The sequence below is a fragment of the Sciurus vulgaris genome, assembly GCF_902686455.1.
Source record: "Sciurus vulgaris genome assembly, chromosome: 17".
NCBI lineage: Eukaryota > Metazoa > Chordata > Mammalia > Rodentia > Sciuridae > Sciurus > Sciurus vulgaris.
In genome coordinates this window covers 63,233,654-63,252,558 of record NC_136478.1, presented here as the reverse complement: position 1 = coordinate 63,252,558, position 18,905 = coordinate 63,233,654, and the positions used below count along the sequence as shown (strand labels likewise).

General features: G+C 40.6%; 1 protein-coding gene and 1 pseudogene across 2 annotated transcripts in view; one reads left to right on the top strand and one right to left on the bottom strand.

Annotated features, from left to right (window-relative positions):
* Positions 1-18,905, top strand: part of LOC306648537 (vomeronasal type-1 receptor 4-like) — a gene marked incomplete at both ends in the record, with an annotated part of 89,248 nt that overhangs the window by 41,090 nt on the left and 29,253 nt on the right. The window lies entirely within an intron of this gene.
* LOC306647712 (vomeronasal type-1 receptor 4-like) lies at positions 28-1,889 on the bottom strand (annotated as a pseudogene). Its single transcript has 2 exons — positions 1,165-1,889; positions 28-117 (listed from the first exon to the last, which is right to left on the bottom strand). The product of its transcript is annotated as a vomeronasal type-1 receptor 4-like (transcript).

Genomic DNA, 18,905 nt, shown 5'->3' with positions numbered 1-18,905 from the left:
GACTGGTGAAGAATGAGGACGCTCCAGTTAGGAGGACCTTGCTGTCTTTTTGACATTGGAGCTGTGTGCAAAGCTGTGTTCATTTAGTGAAATCTCACTGAGCAGACCACTCATGACCTGGGCATAAAATTATTCAAAAATGCAAAAGCAATTAAAAATACATCAAAAGAAGGTAAACAGATTATTATACTACAGTCTAATATTGTCAAGGAAGAGGGTAAACATTCTAAATACCTTTACTCTATGATTACACATTCGTGCTATCTTTTCTAGTTTGATCTGGTTGATCCAATATACACAAAATATACATCATGAAAGAAAATGTGTATTGTATGGAATTATGAGAATAAATTTCACAGAAGGAACCAATGCAGAAATTTAAAACACAAAAACAAGAGCACAAGGTTTGTTGGAAAATTCTTCCCAAGTATGTTCATGATTGTAATAACATGAAGACTAACTGCAATTTTAAAGTCAAACTCTAGTGGACAAATTCATCTGGACATTTTGTCCAAGAGAAAAGACTGAGATAAGAAAGCCCTCTAGCACAGCAGTAGCATGTCTGACTAAAGAAATAGCTAAGACCTAAGAATTGTAGTAGGTAAATAAAGATGTTTCATGAGATTTTTAACAGTTAATCAACTAGAATGTCGAGACAAACATCCAATATGGTAATTAGTATATTAAAGCAAATGGTCATTATTTTATGAGCATTATTTTAAAATCTAAAATTGGCACAATTTACATAATACTTTCTAATATTGCTTCATACATAATAAATGTCATCTTAATGATGGGCAGACACACACAGGCAGATGCACAGACACCAGAACACACTACACAATGTGCATGCATAAGCTTCACTCTTACAGTGTGACTGCTTTATCACCAAGGGTCTGTGGAGATGAGGGATCAACAGCAGAAGTTTGTAAAAGAGCTACATGATTTATATATCCCTCATATGATTGGCATCCTTCCTATTCTGCATCCAGGCAGAATGCATCCTGGATGAGTCTCTGCTCATGAGCAGAAAGAGGCTGATGGCTGGGAAACACCCAGTGGACATGGCAGCTGTGTTCACCGCAAACCAGGCAGGAGTATAAATAACAGCTAAACTAACTTGGAAGATGCAGGAAAGGGTGTAAAAGAGACAAAGGTGCTCACCAGGAGGAGGATGGTTATGGTGGCTCTGGACTCAGGGCATGACCTTGAGGAACTGGTCTTCTGAATGTGCTGCATTCTCTGCTTGTGCCTGTGTAGGATGTGCACCATGGAGCTGCTGGCCCAGAGCATGAGCCCAACACACAGGGCATCGGGGAATGAGAGCAATGCTGCCTGCAGTGAATTTAAGGTTCTGTCATGTCGAATGGCAGAACAGTATCCAAAATCTTTCAGGCTTGTGATGTTTTTGCTGCTCCTTTTTCCCATTATGTACATAAGAAAAACAACATTTACAAGGGAGTACAGGATCCAGCACAGGTATATGGAGGAACCAACATACTTGGGGATATTTGCTTTAAATTCTGAACAGCTAGAATCTCCAGGGCTGATCTTAATGGCCTGGAAGGCACTCAGGAGGCAGTTGCTGCCACTATTGGCAGCCTTTGCCCACCTTTGCCCACCATGTGAAGGTAGAAAAGCAGCTTGCATCCAATATCACTGAGGAAAGCATTCACTTCAAAAGCTGCCACTGCCTGTGGAACTCCTTTACACAGGAGGGTTAACAAGTTGGCCACAATCAAGTGCTTAAGAATCAAGTCTGTGTGTCTTACCCTGCATCCAGTGAAGTCAAGAAACAGGTAATGGAGGAGAAGAGAGGAATTTCTCACAGCTCCAACCACAGTCTGTGACAGGAAGATGAATCCTGCAATCACATCACTGGCTGCCATCCTGCCATTTCCCTGTTGTCTCAGTTAGAGGGTCCTGCAGAGGAACAGGAGGGCTGGGATGCATATGTCCCATCAACCATAACCCAGCATTGCCCACTCTCCAGGGTTCCCACTGTGAAAACTTTCTCAAGGTTTTATTTTCACTAGCAGGTTTCAGTGAGGCTTGTAGGAATAGTTATACCATGAAGTGTGTCTAAATCTCGAATATGAAGATAGCACATGGTGATTCTTGAATCTTCGGAACATGAGGCAGGTGCTGAGGTGACTTTGCATGGTGATTAGGAGATCTTGAGAACACAGGTTAAGTCTCTGCCCAAATTCATAGCTGATCAGCTACCAAGATGGGTCTCAAACTGGATGAATGTTGAAAGAGAGGGCATGTGAACCACAAAGCATTCCTGAAGTTAGTGAGTGGAGTTTTTCTATCCAGCTCATATTTACTTCTACTTTTCTATATTCCTATTTTCTTCTAAATTAGTGATATTTCACAATTTCTTATATGGAGAATGTTTTAATTTGCTTGCAAATTTTTATTCTACATGCAATACTAACTATGAATAAACATTTAGATATTTTAGTAACTGCAGATGCACAGAGGGCACTAGAGAACTGTAGGCTCCTGTCCTGGGGTGACTTATGTGCAATGAGGCTGGATGGTTTCCACATCAGGACAGCTACCCCATGACTCACAAGGTTGTGTGTTAGGAACATAAGTACAATAACCCATATCACAGGAATTTTGCCACATTCCCAGGTCATGTACTAAGTCTTTGAACATAAAGAATCAATATGTGATAAAATAACATACAGTAGAAACAAAATGTTCACTGGTTTCAGAAGATATAAATATACATTAGTTAATTAATTCCAAAGATAACTAATAGTGTTTCAAGGAAATGACATTGGTGAATGATATCACAGTAGGAGTCACTGATGCTAACTGGCATAGGGGTCCTGAAAACATATCCATTTAATATTTTAAATGCCAGAATTTCTCAGGTCCTTTGTTGGCATTTACTTACAGAGTTTAATATTTTAAGAAATGTTAGGTTCACAGAAACTTGAATAGATAGTGAAGAGATTTCCTATGCCTCCTGTGCACTCATGCCCTGCTTCACTATCAGATTTAAACCAGATGGTACGTTTGTGACTCTGTGACCTCACCTCCCCTGGGACCTGCAATTATCACTGTGCCTACAGCAGCAATGGGTTGCCAGCTGGGAGAGCTGAGGACACTTCTGATGGTACATTTGATATGAGAAAAGATACTCATCTGACAGGTGGTGTTGGAAACCTGATAAAATCCTGTCTAATTTCCCATACATGTTTCTTTCCACATTAGACAGAAATGGCTTCTTTATCCTTGAACACTGAAGCTCTCAGGATTCATACAATTACTCCTTCCATTGGCCACACCATGCTCATATTGAGAGAAAACTTTTTCTGCAAGTAATCACCACCAGTTCATTATCAACACAGAACAAGATAATTCCTGTGTACTCCTCCTGCTCCATATAACAGACAGCAAAAGATTATAGGACTGGCTCTAGAAATCCTGAAGATTTAATGTAGAATTCCTCTATGGAAACTAAGCAGCTGAGTGAATTTCACATATACTCCTCATACACCTTGAAAGTCATATTTCATTGAATGCCCATAATTCATCACAAGGATTAAACCACAGTAATCACTGTTAGCAAGAATCATATTTAGTTAATTTAGGTTCAATACAGTTTGGTCCATTATAGCACTGAGGGTGGGACCTCATTTATCTTTACTACTTAGTGTCCATTCTTCAACTCCTCTGCTTTTTGTTTGACCCTGGTTTCTCCTGGGTTCAACTCAGCATCCCCTGTTCTGATGTGATCACTTACCCAGACTCTTGAAATAGGTCTTCCCTCACAGATGCTGCTCTCCTACTGATATTGGATAACTCACCAGACCGTTTTTCTTTTCCATTGTGCTCTCAGTTCAGAGGCCTCTTTGTCCAAGATGTGTGCTGCAGGGAGGCAGTCAGCTCCTGAGATATGGGACTATGACTCTGTGACCTCACCTCCCCTGGGACCTGCAATTATCACTGTGCCTATAGCAGCAATGGGTTGCCAGCTGGGAGAGCTGAGGACACTTCTGAGAACTTTCTCCCCAGTGACATTTACAATCATGTTTCTTCATCACATGTCTTAAGAGGTTATTGAAGTGTTTGGAGAGGATCTTGCATCTCCATGGTCCCTGGAGGCAGACAGGGTGTCACTTTGAGGGGGCAGAAAATACTGAGTTCTGTCATGTGAAGGACAGACAATGAGTCATGCATGCACCCTTGTAGTCCTTGCTTCCCTGAGAAGTTTTCTACCCCAAATCGAGTTGCTTTTTCTTCTTCATTTCACTGAACAGCACCATCATAGAAGCTATTGTCAGAGAAATGTAAAGAAACAAAATGACTGGGTAGGATTTTAAAGAGAAAAAAATAAAAGGGTGTTTTATAAAGGAGGCTGGGCTATAACTCAGTTTTGGAAAACGTGTTTTGCATGCACAAGGCCTAATGCTTGACCTCCAGCACAGAAAAAAAAAAAAAAAAAAAGGAAAGAAATAAATGAAAAACCAAAAACCAAAGTGACATTAAGATTCTGTGCACCACAATGAGGCCAACCAACCTACTCACCTCTGCTATTCTCTGGCATATCCTATATGCAACCATCTGGAATACCCTTGCTCCTCACTAGATAGCTGTCTGAAATAGAGTGAAATGAGTAATTAAATAACTGACAGTTGTGCAAAAACGTGCAATAAACACATTTGTGATAATTTTTATGAGAGTTGTGTTCCAGAGCCTAGAAAGAAAGGAATCCAGGTAATGTAAGGAAAGGGTCTGACAAGAAAACAAAAACAAAAAAAGATATTAGCACAGACATATTCCCCAACCACAAGCTGACATTACACAAGGCAGGAAATGAAATCTGAAGGAGATCATTGCAGAGCTCAGGAAGCCCAAGTTGGTTCTGTGGCACACCCAGCACCACCCTCCACCTTCCCTAGAGCAGGGGATTCCCAGTGACTTCCAGACATTTTATTTTCCTACCCAAAGAAGAAGTTAAAGACACATTAGGAGAGGTTACTAGCAGGATGTTAATCTCTTCATGAAACAAGCTACAGAAGATGACCACTAGGATGGGGCTGTTACAGTCTCTGCAGTATCTGCATAAGGGGTAGGTGACTTAAAACATACAATGCAGATGATGTGGCAGATAAGATGTGCCCAGATGTCACTGGACAAACAGGTTGTAATTCTTAAAGAACCTCAGGGCCTTGTGTGGTGGGTGCTCTTCACAGCAGGAAGTGAAGATGGAGGCCCAGCAGTTGGGAAGTGGAGAGAGGCTAACATGAAGGTGGAGGGCTGCTCTTCATGGAAGATCTGAGATGCACAAACTATAGAAGAAGCCATTCCTGATTTGTTGATGATGACTTTATACCACAGTTGTACACAAAGTGCAGAGAAAGAGTTATCCAGAGGCTTGCCAACAGCCTTGGATGTGCCAACAAGGACATCTCACTCCTGACAAATGTTCCATTAGAGTCAGTGTGGAAGGAAAGCAGATGTGCATGTAGCCATGGTGGGAGACCTGGTGATGCAGGGTTCACAGATGATGACCCTCCTACTGCCTCGTGGCCTCTATGCACATTCTATCTGCCTTCCTCAACACAGAGGAGAATGTCTAGGAAGACATGTTGCACCTCACACCTGTCCCCTCAGTACTCAGTTTTGTTCTAGGGGTCAAATAAGTAACCTATATACATGTATGTATGCAATGCGTCTGCATACTCAAATTAGTTTTCATGGACACATAGCAAAAAATGTCTTCAGTTTAGTGAAAACAAAATGTTCTTAAAGATAACTTATATGTAGAAATTCTTTGAGACCATAATTCTAACCCTTATTGAGAGCTAAGTTTATAGAAAAAATGCTAAATACTTATCAAATACATTTTATTTATCTAGTTGTATGCCAAAATGGAAAGCTACTTTTGAGAAATTATAAAGAAGTCAATTGTTTTAAATGATGGATCAACTTCAGAGATGTTCCTAATAATAATCTATTGCCCACAATTAAGTGTGAGTTAGAAGTTTCACAATGACTGCATTTCACATTTGCCTCCCTGGGGAAAGAAGATCAGTGTATTTGTTTCTTTTTGGAAGGAGCTGAGAATGGGGAAGAAAACTCTCTTCAGTCTTGATCAATGAGTATGTGTTACATCAGGAGAAAAGTCTTGGCCATGTGCCACCCACAGCCAGCACTGGCCTCATCAATTGTTGAGGACCATCTTGGACAAGATGGCACCTGGAAGTGAGCCAAAGGGCACTGACTACCAAAACAAGGAAGTACCCCAAAAAAGGCAGATTGCTTACTAGTTTCTTGGAGACTTATGATGTGCTAATGCCAGGCTCTAGGATTGGCTATCTAATATCATGCCTCGCGTGGACAAATCGTGATTCATATAGTGCTATGCTGACATTCCTCTACATGCTCTCCTGCATGAGTGAAAGCTTTGCTATAATTGGCTGATAAGCTAGGAGCCTGGGGGAGGAGAGAGGGAAAGGGTAAGAGAAGGGAGATAGTGGGAGAACAAAGGAGGCAGGAAAACAGGGAGGACTTTGTCAACTAAAGATTGGTGGTGTCTCCTTTCTCCGTGCCAGTTCCGCTGGACGGAACAAGTGGTGGCCTGTACGGGGAGCTTCTTTCTCCTTCTGTGTCCTCCCAGGTAAGTAACTTAAAGTAGGCTATAGGAAAACTAAGTAACTTAAAGTAAGCTATAGGAAAACTGTAGGATAACCTCCCAGAAATCTCTGGCCAGAGTGTATATGGGGGAGGTCACATAGTCCTGGTGAAGGGACCCCACAGTCCTGATGAAGGGAGTCTGCATAACCCCGGTAAAGGGAGGCCACATAACCCCAGTAAAGGGAGGCTACATAACCCCGGTAAAGGGAGGTCTCATAATTCCTGAATGGGTCACAAGTGTCAAGAAATTAATGATAGAAATCATACAAGATGTACTTAAGGCTAACAGAACTGCCATAAAATGATCTACTGTAACAGCATATGTAACCACTCTGGCCAAGGTTAGTCCTTGGTTTTTGGAAGAGGGAGTCCTAAATATTCCACAAAGGGAACATTATAAAGAGGATCTTATCAAAGCAGAAAAGCAATCCCCGTTACCTAGAGGTACTTTTCCCATGTGGCAGCTCATTAAGGAATGTCTAACATCTAAAAAAGGTAAAATAATAACTTTAGTAAAAAAAGGAAATATGTGTCTGAAAGAGATAAAGAAACAACTAAGTGTACTTCTCATAAAGAGGAGGAAGAGGAGGAGGGGCTTACTGGGGAGGAATTAGAAAGAGCATCAAGGACACGGTCGCCCCCATCAGTTATATCAGGAAGGAATACCAATCCCTTCCCGGAGGCAGACGCTCCCCCCCAAGTAGCCTGCCCCCTATATCCCCCAAGGTACCCTTGGGAGGAGTTAGCTCATGCTATAAATCAGATGAGTTTTTCACTATGGGGAGAAGAAACCCCCTTAAGGAAACCTCAGCAGTCCCACAATTCTTCCCTGTGCTAGAGGACCAAAATAGACAAAGATTCCACCAACCTCTGGATTTCAAAACAGTAAAAAATTTTAAGGAGGCATTGGGTACATATGGTCCACAGGCCCCATTTACAATTAGTATGTTGGAATCAGTATCGGGGCCAAATCTAGTGCCGGAAGATTGGAAAAGGCTGTGTAAAACTGAGCTATCAGGGGGGCAGTACCTAGTGTGGAAACTGCATGGCAGGAAGCCTCATTAGAAACGGCATGCTGTAACACTGCACTGGCTTTCCCCAAAGAAATATAGAAATGCTAACAGGAGAAGGAAACTATGAAGGTATTCAACAGTAGATTATTTATGATCCTGGGGTGTACACACAAATTGCTGCTGCTGCCACTAAAGCCTGGAATTTAATTCAAGGGACAGGAGATTTACAGGGGCAGTTGTCCAAGGTGATTCAGGGAAATAACAAACCATTTGCAGATTTTGTTGATAGATTAATCCAAACTGTTGCTAGAGTATTTGGGGATTTGGAACAAGCAATGCCCTTAATAAAACAATTAGCTTATGAGCAAGCAAATAGATGGTGTAAAAAAGCTATACAACCATGGAAAAATAAAGATTTAAGTACCTATATAATGGTCTGCAGGGATATCAATGATGCAGTCATTACAGGACAAGTAATAGCTGCTGCTCTTCATGGGCCAAATCAGGGACAATCAAGAGCTAAAGGAACAATATGCTTTAAGTGTGGGCAAGGAGGGCACTTCAGAAAAGACTGTCCTGAAGGACCCATAGGATTAAAACCTAGGGGAACACCTAAGACTGGAGAACAACACGGGACAAATCAACCTGCCTGAGGTCTATGTCCTCGGTGCCGAAAAGGAAGGCACTGTGTGAAATATTGTACATCAAGATTTGATATAGAGAGATATCCTATGCCAGCCCAGTCAAAAAATGGCCAGGGAGGCCCAATCTGGGGCCCTCAAACATACGGGGCCTTTCATAATCCCATAGTACAGATTCGCACTCACAATACTTTCCCACTATCTCCTCGTTGTCCCGAGGAACATCAGGGAGTGGGAGATTGGACCTCTTTGCCTCCACCTGACTTGTCTTAACTCCAGAAATGGGAGTACAAGCGGTCCCCACAGGCGTACATGGACCACTCCATGAGGGCACAGCAGGATTATTGTTAGGGCAGAGTTCCACAACTCTGTCAGGATTACAAGTATTGCCAGAAGTCACTGATTCTGATTATACTGGAGAAATAAAGATTATGTTATTTTCCCCTCGAGGGGTATCTGTTGTTTCTCCAAGAGATAAAATAGCACAAATATTGATATTGCCTAGCCATCATGGGACTTTTCCCAGTTCACAAAGGACTGGAGGAAACAATGGTTTTGGATCCACAGGATCAGGTTTCCTTTGGGCACAATCAACAAAAAATAGACCCATGCTTAAATTAAAAGTTATTGGTACTCCCATAGAGGGTCTAATAGACACGGGTGCTGACATCTCTATTATAAGACAGAAGGACTGGAACAAATCATGGCCGGTTACAGCATCCAGTACTACCTTACGGGGACTTGGATTTGCCCAAACCCCATTACAAAGTTCAGCTGTATTATCTTGGGAGGACCGTGATGGGAAAAGGGGAACATTCCAACCTTATGTATTAGCTCACCTGCCTGTCACTCTTTGAGGAAGAGACATTTTAACACAGATGAATGTTGTCATTTCTTCCTCAGTTGAACAAAATATTTCCTGTCTAAACTCAACCATTTTACCAGTCATGGTGGGACAAGGTTATATCACTGGAAAAGGACGATGCAAGAATCTACAAGGTATGACCTGCCCCATTCAAGCCAAAGGACAAACAGGGACTGAGGGGCTGGGTTTTCTGGAGGGGCCACTGAAAGATTAAAGATAACATGGAAATCCAATAATCCTATCTGGGTCCCCCAGTGGCCCCTTTCTAAAGAAAAAATAGAGGCAGCCCAGGAAATAGTTAATCAACAATTGAAGGAAAATCATATCATTCCTTCCACTTCCCCTTGGAATACTCCCATTTTGTCATAAAAAAGAAGTCTGAGAAATGGCAACTTTTGCAAGATCCGAGAGCCATAAATTCCAGTATGCAGATTATGGGCCCAGTGTAACTGGGTCTCTCCTCATTAGCTGCTGTTCCAAAACATTATCATATCATCTCTATAGATATAAAAGATTGGTTCATTTCCATTCCTGTGCATCCTGAGGATAGCCCTCTATTTTCCTTTTCCATTCCTTCTTTAAATAATGAAGGGCCTAATACTAGATACCAATGGATGGTCCTTCCCCAAGAAATGATAAATAGTTCCACTATGTCTCAAATATATGTTGGCCAGGCTATATCACAGATTAGACAAAAGTGGGAAGGACTTTATTGTCTCTATTATATGGATGATATTCTTTTGGCTCATAGGGAACAGGAGACCATATTAGGGGTATTTGATAATATTATTAAAACCCTAGAAAAATGGGGATTGCATGTGGCCCCAGAAAAGGTGCAAACCCACAGTCCTATTACCTTTCTAGGACATCAAATATTAGATACATGTGTTAGGCCACAAAAAATTCAAATAGCCACAGGAAAAGCTTAAGACTCTAAATGATTTCCAAAAATTATTACATGATATAAATTAGATAAGGCCAAATTTGGAAATCACCACTGGTCAACGTAAGCCTCTGTTTGATATTCTCCAAGGAGATTCAGACCCTACATCCCCAAGAAATTTAACTCCTGAAGGTAGAAAATCCTTGAGGTTAGTAAAACAAGCTTTAGAAAATGCTCATAGTGATAGAGTTGATCTATCCTTGCCTTTTAGCCTCATATTGTTAGATTTTTAAATATACTCCTGCAGGTCTATTGTGGCAAACTGGACTTCTGATATGGATCCATTTGCCAGTGTCCCCCAAAAATGTTGCTTCCCTGTATCCTGTGATGGTGGCAAATCTAGTTACATTAGGACTTAAGACAGCCCTTCAAGTTTTTGGAGTTCATTCTCAGTTATTGTCGAGTACACGGCAAAAGAGATTGAAATACTAGTTAACAATAATGAAGATTGGGCAATTGTCTACTGTTCCACCAGGGCCACATTTGATAAGCACTTGCCAAGTTCACCTATTGTCAGCTTCTTCAAAAGACATCCTGTTATTTTCCCTCAGGTTGTTAAGACTCAACCTATCCCAGCAACAAATCAATCTTTACAGATGGCTCCTCCTTCAGTGCAGCTACAGTAGTTTCTGATAAAGTACAGACTATTATTACTTCTCATAAGCCTGCTGAAAAAAACTGAACCTGAAGCAATAATAACTGCCTTACAAACATTTCCTGAGGAACCTTTAAATATTTATATTGACAGTCTCTATATTGCCCAGCTTGTGCCACGGCTTGAGACAGCTGGACCCATTAGTCCTCAATCTGCCTTACAACAATGCTTTCATCAAGTACAAACTCTTCTGTGGGCTCACATAGTACCTTTATATATAGGCCATATCAGAGCACATTCATGCTTACCTGGGCCTTTAGCTCAAGGAAATTCTACTGCAGACTCAGCTACTCAAGATCCTCATGTGTTTAATATTGTACAAGAAGCAATTAATTTCCATAAAGATTTTCATGTCAATGCTACTATTCTCAAAATAAAATATAACATTACAAAAGAACAAGCCAGAAATATAGTAAAACAGTGTCCTGCCTGTGTGCCTCATTTATCTGTTCCTCATTTTGCAGTCAATCCTAGAGGACTCCTTCCAAATCATCTATGGCAGATGGATGTCACCTATATCCCTGAATTTGGTACTTTAAGATCTGTACATGTAACTGTAGATACCTACTCAGGATATATATTTGCTGCCACCCATACAGGGCAAAGGACAAAAGATGTAATAAGTCATTGCCTTCAAGCTTTTGTTACTATGTAAAGGCCAAAATCATTTAAAACAGATAATTGGCCTGCATATACTTCTTCTTCATTTCAACAGTTTTGCTCAAAGTTTAATATCTATCATTCTACAGGATTGCCCTACAATCCACAAGGACAAGCTATCGTAGAAAGGGCTAAGCAAACATTGAAAGTCTGCTTAACTAAACAAAAAGGGGGAATAGGGGCATTAGCCCCTCCCAAGAACAGACTTAACCTTGCTTTATTCACCCTCAATTTTTTAACTTTGGATGCTATGGGCTGTACTGCAGCTGATAGACATTTTAGTGGAAAGTCTGGTGGCCATCTACAAGCAATGTGGAAAGACATCTAGACTGGGTACTGGAAAGGACCTGAGCCAGTATTAATTTGGGGTAGAGGACCTATTTGTGTTTTTCCTCAGGACCAACAACAACCTATCTGGGTCCTGGAGTGCTTGGTAAGAACTATCCATAAGAAAGAAAATGGCACTGAAACACAAAATGATGGTGATGGTGGTAAGCCTGCTATTGTTAGCTCTTCCTAAAACTTTTGGGGATATATCACTCATGGCACACAAGTTTTCCCTCAATTATTTCCTAGTACAGAACTTCTAGGTATTCCTTACCTACCAGCTGGTTCCACTGTAAATCCACTTATTACTAGTCAAAACTTCAAGTTAAGAGGTAGTCTTTGCTTCCTCTGGTTAGCCACCTCATGATACAGGGAGACAATCTCTCTCTCATTCAATAATGGTGCAGTCAAAAGCAAGCCTATATAAAGGGAAGTATACACCTGTTTATAGTAATACAGGGTGCGAGGCCAATTACTATTCCTTTTATCAGTCGTTCCCCCCTACTCCTGTATGTGTCACGTCTCCATTTGTGTTCATTCTGTCAAACCGTTATAAGTTTAATATTAACATTATTACTAACAATGATAATGATACTGAGGTCCTTAACTGTGTTATGTGTTAAGAGTGTTATGTGTTATGTGTTAAGAGTGTTATGTGTCTAGTTGTTGGGATGCTTCATTATTTCCTCTGGCTGTGATTGCCAGGATTCCAAAATTCATTCCAGTCCCAGTGACCTTAATTAATAGTGAGTGGAATTTCCTATTGTGAAAGCAAAAAGAGATTTTGGTATCTCAGCCATTATAGCCATCGCTGTTGCTGTGGCGGCTGCTGAGGTTGCTGCCTCTGCTGCTGGACTTGCCCTAGGAACTGCTATTCCTACTGCTCACGTGCTCAACAATCTGTCACAAGGCCACTGCCAAAGCATTGACAGCCCAGGAAAACATCAATGTGCATCTCGCCATGGAAATCCTGATTCTAAACCAAAGAGTGGACTTACTACAAAAGTAATCGGACATGTTGACTGTTACCGCACAGACGGGCTGTCTAGTGCATGCCCAAGGACTATGCATTACCCTGATACCCTATTCTAACATTACTGCTGCTGCCAATCTGTCCAAATGGCTTGGTAGCATGCTTAATGGGACATGGACTAAAGAGTTTACTAATTTGACTATCCCATTAAGAAATTCTATATTTGTGGTAATAGTACTCAGGTCAAAGTCCCGGGTATACCAGAAGCCATTAGTTTCTTACACTCAGCATTACAATTTGGTAAACAATGGATGGGAAGTTTTGCTATGATGGGGTTGTTGTTCTTGCTGTTATTGTTGCTGCTCAGATATCTGCTGTCTCTAAGGAGTCATCAAAGACAGCAAGCCTTAGTGGTAGGGCAAGCCTTTATGGTCATGGGCCAAGGCTCTGATCCTCAGATTTGGCTCTACCAGGGCTGGTAGTCAATGATGGGTAAGCACAGGGTGGACTTTATACCAACATAATACAGGGATCAAAGCATGCCAACAGCTCTTTGGCTCCCAATGATGGGTAAGGATAAAGTCTGACTCTGGCACTTAAGACAGACACAGTCACTGTCCTTTTCTTTTTAAAACAAAAAGAGGGAGCCTGTTGAGGGCCATCTTGGACAAGATGGTGCCTGGCAGTGAGCCAAAGGTCACTGACTACCAATATAAGGAAGTACCCAAAAAAGGCTGCTTGCTTACTAGTTCCTTGGAGACTTATGACGTGTTAACACCAGGCTCTAGGATTGGCTATCTAATATCATGCCACACGTGGACAGCTCATGACTCATATATTGCTATGCTGACATTCCTCTACATGCTCTCCTGCATGAGAGAAAGCTTTGGTATAATTGGCTGATAAGCTAGGAGCCTGGGGGAGGAAAGAGGGAGAGGGTAGGAGAAGGGAGATAGTGGGAGAACAAAGGAGGCAGGAAAACAGGGAGGATGGAATAAATCTCTTCAACTAAAGATTGGTGGGGTCCCCTTTCTCTGTGCCATTTCCGCTGGATGGAACAATCAATGAAAGTAATCCAGGGTGCATGGCAGTAGCAGCTCCATTAGAAATGCTGTTCTCAATGTTTGCAAATCAGACCTAATACTGCTGCCTCCTACAAGGCAGTTTCACACCATAGCACAATTTAAGAATGTATGCTAATTGCTATTTACTATTTTTAAGTTCCAGAAAACATATAATTGTGTAGAAATGTACAAGAAGAACATTCTTACATAATGTGGTCCTTTCAATTGAATGTGAGAAATGTAAGTTTCATAACAGCACTATTTAACCTGGTTTAATTCAGATAGAATTTGGAATTATCTTGTTAAGATTAATAAAAACATTTTCTTTTCCAACATATAAAATAAAAGTAAGATGATCTACTGGGTTGAAATTCATAGAAACATTTGGTAACCTGTCAATATACGCTAAAGGCAAGTAGATGTAAACTTATCATCAGAAAAGTTTGTGTGTGTGTGATTTATGTATATTTATACATAAATATTCATTCATGTGTGTGTGTGAAGAAACACATGGAAGTATCCTGAAAACATGTTGCAGAACCATATGTCAGTGCTTATCATGATGCTCCAAACAGAAAGACACTCACATATTGCATTGACCTGTTTCTGCTACATACCAAATGCCTACACAGAAATTTTATAATGAAAAGAAATTTATTTCACTACAGTTCTGGAGATTTGAGGGCACAGTGTCAGCATCTGCTCAATTCTGGAGGACCTCACAGCGGATGGAATCACAATGGTGGGGGCAGGTACAGAAGAGACCACAGGGCAGGACAGCAAGCAAGAGAAGCAGAGATACCTGCACTCACTGTAAACAACCCATTTTTTCATGGGAACTAATATATTTCAGGAGATCATCATTAATCCCTGCCAGGGTGACCTCCCCATGTCCAACCACCTTGTACTGCATCCATTTCTCAAAGGTTTCACCACCCAATGCTTCTCATTGTGGTGAAGCTAAAATGTGGAACCTGTGGGTGGAAACACAAATCACACCCGAGCTAGAGCACATGTGCATCAAGAGAGAAATGCTAGAATTGTCTGAAATTCCTTCAGTTGAATTCTGTTATCAATAACATGGGAAAATACAAATTTGAAGTATTTGGAATTTTCAAAGTCAAATATAAAACAGATCGTGTTCAATATTTCATTTTGGTAAAGTGCAAAAGAGGGGAATGTGATCTATGCTGTTACAAGTCACATACTGGTTACTCTTGGGGACACATACAGGAAAGAGGAGTCATACAGACTAGGATATTGTTTTATCACATAACAGCTGAATGCAAAGGTGTGCTTAGTTCATGAAATTCCATTAGAAATGCATACAAACTTATACATAGAAACATTTAAAAGTAATTCAATAATTCAATAATATCATCAGTAATAATTTGTAACAAAATATATCAGTACTTAGTATTGTATATGATCACGGTGGACAGTAAATAAAGTTTACATTGTAATGAACTTATGAAAAGAGGAAATATTACATTATAAAAATAATACCACAAAAACAATAAATTCTATTTCAGCTGTTTAACAAAGAGGACACCAATAGACATATGCTACCCATTAGGTCCAAGATTACATGAAATATGATTAGTTTCATTGCAAAAGACCAATATTTGACAGTCTTTGCTTTGATATTTCCTATGAGAGACAGCTGAGACACAACCATGAAAGTAGATAAATGAAAAATACATCCCACATGTTTTGACAAGTTAATCAACAAGAATAGCAGGAAAACAAAAAAAGCAGATCTTGAGTTGTTAAATTTTGCTGTTGTTTTAATTGGTATATAAAATCTGAAACTGATATTTCTTACATTTCATTTTCCAGCAGTATTGTTGGATGGAGAATAAACTGAATCTAAATGATATCCATGTGCACATATGCAGGTAGACATACACCCACAAGCACACAAAATAAACAAGCATATGTGTGTGTAGTTTGTCATCCTCCTGATAGATGACTGTGTCACTGCTCTTTCAATTTGTAGGTAAGAATGAAGAAACAAAAATTGTGCAAAAGCTTATGATTTTCATGTTCTTCATGATTTCAGGGATTTTCCTATTCCTTGCCCAAGTGTGACAGAGCCTGGATGTATTGGAAACCCTGCTCATCAGCAGAAAGGGGCTGACAGCTGGGAAACCCAGAGACTACTGCAGCTGTGTTCATCAGGAAACAGTTGGGATTCTAAATAGCAGTAACACAACCCTGAAAATTGTCAGAAAAATGTGTAAAAAGACACAAAGATGCTCATCAGGAGAATGGTGATTTTGGTGACTCTGGACTCCGGGGACAAAGAGAAGGAGCTGGTATTATGAATGAGCTGCATTCTCTGTGCCTGCACAGGATGAGCACCATGGAGCTGCTGGCCCAGAGCATGAGCCTCACACAGGTGACATCATGGAATGTTGACAATGCTGCAGACAGTGAATGGAAGTATTTTTCAGAATGAACAGCAGACAAGAATTCAAAATCCTTCAGGCCTGTGATGTTCTTTTTGCTCCTTATTCCAGTCACATATGTAATAATATTTATAAGCAGGTACAGAATCCAGCTCAGGTATATGGAGGAGCCAATGTACCTGAGAGCTTTTCATTTAAGCTCTGAACAGCTCCAGTCCTCAGGGATAATCTTGGTGTCCTGGAAGACACTCAGGAGGGAGGTGCTGCCAATGGACAAAACCCTGACCACCCCATAAAGACAGAAAAGCAACTTGCATCCAATTCACTGAGGGAACATTTCACTCCAAAATCGGCCACTCTATGGGGGAACATCTCTACCCAGGACAGTTAAAAAATTGGCCACAATCAAGTGCTGAAGAATCAAGTGTGTGGGCCTTACCCTGCACCCCATGAAAGCAAGGCCCAGCTAAAAGAGGAGAAGAGAGTAATTTCCCAAAGCTCCAACCACAGTTTGTGACAAAAAGATAACTCCTACAACCACATCACTGGTTGCCATCCTGCCAGTTCCCTTCTGTCTCAGGTAGAGGGTCCTGCAGAGAAACAAGAGACCTCGGCTGCACATGTCCTGTTACCACAACCCAGCATTGCCCACTCTCCACTGTTCCCACTGTGAAAACTTACTTAAGGTTTTATTTTCCCTAGCATGTTTTACTGAGGTTCATATGAATAATTAAAGAATGAAGTGTGGATAAATCCGATCTGTGAAGGCAGCACATGGTGATTCATCTTCAGAACATGAGGCAGGTGCTGAGATGACTTTGCATGATAATAAGGAGAACTTGTGTACACAGAGGTTAAGTCTTTGTCCAAGTCATAGTGTGATCAGGTGGCAATAGGGATCTTGAAACTGGCTGCTGTTTACAGAGAGTGTAGCATGAACCACCACGCTTCTCTAGATATAGTGAGTGGGATATTCTGTCAATACAGCCCACACTTACTTCCACTTTCCTATATGCTTATACTCTTAAATAGTGGCATTTTAAGCTTTTTATTTTAAAATATTTCCATTTTCTTTTAAATATTTATTCTGCATGAAAGATCAATTATGAAGGAGATTTACATATTTCAATAACTGTAGATGTACTGAGGCAATGTAGCACTGCAGGCCACTCTCCCATGGGTAGTCATGTGCAATGAGACAGGACTGGTGCCCCATTAGTAGAGAAACCCTATGACTCACGTGGTTGTATGTTAGGAACACAAGTACAGTAACACCTATCATGCGAATGATGCCACATTCCCAGGACATTGCCTAAGTCTTGGAATGTTGTTATTATTTGACTGTGAGGTGCCTCCCAAAAGCTCACCTGTGAGACAGTGCACGAAGGTTCACAGGAGAAATGATTGAATTCTGAGGGTCTTGACACAATCAGTCAAATAATCCCTGGTCGATTAACTGAGTGGTAACTGGAGGCATGTAGGTTGTGGCTGGAGAGAGTGGTTCATTGGGAGAGTGTCTGTGGAAATAAGTTTTGTATCTGGAGATTGGAGTCTCTTTATCTTTCTCTGCTTTCTGATGATGCAAGATGCTTTCCTCAGCCACACTCTTCCACCATGATGTTCTGCTTTACCTGGAGCCTGCATTCTGTGGACTAAGACCTCCTGAAACTGTAAGCCCTCAAATAAACTCTTCCTGCTCTATTCTTCTGCTGGTTGATCATTTTGTAACAGCAGTGAAAAACCTACTAAGACAGATGTAAAGCAGCAATATGTGATTAAAGGGTGTAGTGTAGAAATGAGATATTCACTTTTTCAGAACATAAAAATAGAAGTAAATTAATACTTAAATAAAACTGTCAAGGAATCAAGAATAGTGAATAATATTACAGTAGGAGCCATCCATGCAAACCAGCATATGAGTTGTATTTAAAAGTTGAAATACAAGAATTTATGCAGTCATTTGAATGCATATATTTAGAAAATTTATTGTTTGGAAAAATTTAGGTCCACAGTAAAGGTATTTTCTATGCCTCCCGTACACTCCTGCTTCACAATCAGATTCCTAGAGCACAGGGTGAATTCACTAGAATCAGAATATATCAGACATGGAAAAAAAGATACACTTCAGACAAGTGGTGTTGGAAACTTGTTATCATTATGTCCACATATCCACACACATTGCTTTTCACACAGAGAGAAATGGCCTCACTATCCTTCTACTCTGAGTCTTTCAGGATTAGTACAATTACTGTCTCCATTGGATGCACCATGCTCATCTCAGAGAAAACTTTCTGCTCAAGCAATCACCATCAGCTCATTTTCTGTGCAAAATAGAAAGTTCCTGTGAGTTCCTCCTATTCCACACAACAGGCAGGGAGAGAATATAGGTTTATATCTAGAAATAATGAGGATTTAGTGTAGAATTCCTGAAATGGAAACAGGCAACTGAGTGATTTTAAAACAACATCCTCATACACCTTGAAAATCACATTTTTATTTTCATTTGTATTAAACCACAGTGATCGCTGTCAGTAAGGATCACATTAAGTTAAATTGGGATCCATCATGGTTTGTCATTCAGGCTAGGAGCCCATTTATCTTTACTACCTAGAGACCATTCTTCATCAGCTATCCTAGTTCTTCTGTGGCTGTGAATCTTGAGGGTTCAGTCCAGCACTGTCTTTCCTGAGACT